Source organism: Triticum aestivum, chromosome 3A, assembly GCF_018294505.1.
Source record: "Triticum aestivum cultivar Chinese Spring chromosome 3A, IWGSC CS RefSeq v2.1, whole genome shotgun sequence".
NCBI classification, from domain to species: domain Eukaryota; kingdom Viridiplantae; phylum Streptophyta; class Magnoliopsida; order Poales; family Poaceae; genus Triticum; species Triticum aestivum.
This window is the reverse complement of record NC_057800.1, coordinates 155,946,832-155,950,448: the sequence shown is the minus strand read 5'-3', so window position 1 is coordinate 155,950,448 and position 3,617 is coordinate 155,946,832. Positions and strand designations below refer to the sequence as shown.

The window sequence follows — 3,617 nt, the reverse complement described above, 5'->3', positions numbered from 1 at the left end:
TAGGAATGGCGTGATCGGGTACAAACTCGTACTTATAGAAGCTTACTGAAGAGTTGTTGAACCGTAGAGCGGACTCGGTTCAGTTATCGGCGTCTTTGAGTGTTCAATAACTCCGAGCCCATGAAAAATTGTAATCGGTGAGTATGTAGTACTTGATGAAGAACTCATAAGAAATTATGCAGTTCCAAGATAATCTCGAGATACCAGGTGGTAATACTCGACGACAGATCAAACTAGAAGTTGAACTGGGGTATTGCTCTATAGAAGACAAGTGCTTAAACTTGCACAGGACATGATATTTAAAGGAGAACATGGTCAGAACCACGATTGCAAAAAGGCCAGATCTCAGATATAAGATGAACTTATACCAAGGGAATAATTGATTTTAAAAGAAGCTTCGATGAGAAGATGTACATCGTGTCCATGGGCATGAACGCAAAGTTCAAGGTCGACTCCCACTTCTCCAATGCACAACCTTTCATTCACTTCTCGCACTCAATAAAGTTGTAGTTTTGAAATTTTATCTGGCAAAATACCAGAAGAGTACGACTCGTGAAAACTTTCGAGTTCTCACCCATTAAGGAAGGCATAGGTTCAACCCATCGGGGCATCTTATAATCATATACCAGAATCTTTAGAAGTAATTAACTCAAGCTCGAAGACAGAGCATGGTTAAGAAAGCAGAGGATACAATTTACCAAAGGCATTATGTATCAGAGGAAAGGCTCACAAGGTTATTGAATATGAAGGGCGTTGTCAGATAAAATCCAACAAAGGATTTGGTGGTCCACAAGGGATCTGACGTGAGCATCGGTACTCAACCAGAGGAAGAAGAATGCACGGGCATCATATTATAGAACATCGGAATGATTCGATGCTTAGATAATAAAGGAATTTCGATTTCCAAAACAAAGGATCAGAAGCAATGCTCTGAGTAGGGATGGATAAGTTGAATATACCAGAGGCACAATTGACGACAAATAGTTTGGTCGAGAACCAGCTCATGTTCAAAAATGATGTCTGAGCCGGAAGGATAATTTAGAAGGGTTGATAGATGATTGTGTGCATTCGCACACATGCTGAATCAATAGGATCAAAATGACGATGCCTAAGGATACTAACGAATATTGCCAATGGAAAGCATCCATAATGCAAGCAGACAAGTATTGCAGAGCAATAAGCTATTAAGGATTTTTGGAGGATCAAATAGTATTTCGAAGACCATTGTGAAACACATGAACAACTGGGGGATGAGCGGATACTCGATAAGTGCGAGAATTATCCATAGGGGTATTCAGGTGACAAGGAACAGCAAGGCGATAAGCTCAAAGGATTATCGAGACAACGACGAGTGTTTCGAGGTATCTGGTAATAACAAGACCAACTGGGGATGAATGTAAGAATAACAACTGCAAGTAGTTATCCATAAGGGTTGACGGTGGAAGGGGAATTGCAAATGCGATGAACATAAGTTCTCGGGTTAACAACGGAGAGTATCTTCAGGGTCTTCACGTGCCGCAGACGATCATCATTAATAAGGGGCTCTCCGGGTGAAAGTGATAACGAGATCCTAATGTTAGATTTAGCAAAAATCATTTAACCCGAATAGAATAGAAATAAGAGTCCCAGAGTATAGGTCGAGGAATAAAAGATCCTAATACCACCCAATGGCGACGTGGGCCCGTAAGGCACACAGCCAAGTTAGTAAAAGTTTTGCAATGGCTAGACTCAACTTCGGCCAAGGAGTTGGAAAGGGGATTCCTACAGGCAGTCGGCTCTGATACCAACTTGTGACGCCCCCGATTCAATCGTACACTAAGCAAATGTGTACGATCAAGATCAGGGACTCACGGGAAGATATCACAACAGAACTCTACAAATAAAATAAGTCATACAAGCATCATAATACAAGCCAGGGGCCTCGAGGGCTCGAATACAAGTGCTCGATCATAGACGAGTCAGCGGAAACAACAATATCTGAGTACAGACATAAGTTAAACAAGTTTGCCTTAAGAAGGCTAGCACAAACTGGGATACAGATCGAAAGAGGTGTAGGCCTCCTGCCTGGGATCCTCCTAACTACTCCTGGACGTCGTCAGCGGGCTGCACGTAGTAGGGGCACCTCCGGTGTAGTAGGGGTCGTCGTTGACGGTGGCGTCTGGCTCCTGAACTCTAGCATCTGGTTGTGACAACCAGAAAGAAAGGAAAAGGGGAAAAATGGGGGAGAAAGCAACCGTGAGTACTCATCCAAAGTACTCGCAAGCAAGGAACTACACTACATATGCATGGGTATATGTGTAAGGAGGCCATATCAGTGGACTGAACTGCAGAATGCCAGAATAAGAGGGGGATAGCTAATCCTGTCGAAGACTACGCTTCTGGCAGCCTCCGTCTTGCAGCATGTAGGAGAGAGTAGATTGAAGTCCTCCAAGTAGCATCTTCAAGTAGCATCTCCAAGCAGCATCTCCAAGTAGCATCGCATAGCATAACCCTACCCGGCGATCCTCCTCTCGTCGCCCTGTAGAAAAGCGATCACCGGGTTGTCTGTGGAACTTGGAAGGGTGTGTTTTATAAAGTATCCGGTTCTAGTTGTCATAAGGTCAAGGTACAACTCCAAGTCGTCCTGTTACCGAAGATCACGGCTATTCGAATACATTAACTTCCCTGCAGGGGTGCACCACATAGCCCAACACGCTTGATCCCATTTGGCCGAACACACTTTCCTGGGTCATGCCCGGCCGCGGAAGATCAACACGTCGCAGCCCCACCTAGGCAAAACAGAGAGGCCAGCACGCCGGTCTAAACCTAAGCGCACAGGGGTCTGGGCCCATCGCCCATAGCACACCTGCACGTTGCGTGGGCGGCCGGAAGCAGAACTAGCCCCCTTAATACAAGAGCAGGCTTACGTTCCAATCCGGCGCGCGCCGCTCCGTCGCTGACGTCTGAAGTGCTTCGGCTGATACCACGACGCCGGGATACCCATAACTACTCCCGCGTAGATGGTTAGTGCGTATAGGCTCGTAGCCGACTCAGATCAAATACCAAGATCTCGTTAAGCGTGTTAAGTATCCTTGAACGCCGAACAGGGCCAGGCCCACCTGTCTCCTAGGTGGTCTCAACCTGCCCTGTCGCTCCGCCACAAAGTAACCGTCGGGGACCGTCGGGAACCCAGGCCCACCTCTACCGGAATGGAGCCACCTGCCCCTTCAGCCCCCATCTCCGAACAGTATCACAGGTAATGTAACTGTGTAAAGTATATAGTATACGCCCGTGATCACCTCCCAAAGTGATCACAGCCCAGTAGTATAGCATGGCAGACGGACAAGAGTGTAGGGCCACTGATGGAACACTAGCATCCTATACTAAGCATTTAGGATTGCGGGTAAGGTATCAATGACTGTAGCAGCAATGACAGGCTATGCATCAGAATAGGATTAACGGAAAGCAGTAACATGCTACGCTACTCTAATGCAAGCAGTATAGAGAAGAGTAGGCGATATCTGGTGATCAAGGGGGGGGGGCTTGCCTGGTTGCTCTGGCAAGGAGGGGTCGTCAACTCCGTAGTCGAACTGGGCAGCAGCAGCGTCGGTCTCGGAGTCTACCGGAAAGGAGTAACG

At 46.8% G+C, this 3,617-nt stretch overlaps 1 protein-coding gene across 1 annotated transcript in view; it reads right to left on the bottom strand.

The window, feature by feature from the left end:
• Positions 1–3,579: 3,579 nt before the first annotated feature.
• Positions 3,580–3,617, bottom strand: part of LOC123060788 (uncharacterized) — an 8,591-nt gene continuing 8,553 nt past the window's right edge. The window contains exon 4 of the transcript XR_006428147.1: positions 3,580–3,598. The gene's annotated coding sequence lies outside the window, so the exon portion shown is untranslated. The remainder of the gene's footprint in view (positions 3,599–3,617) is intronic.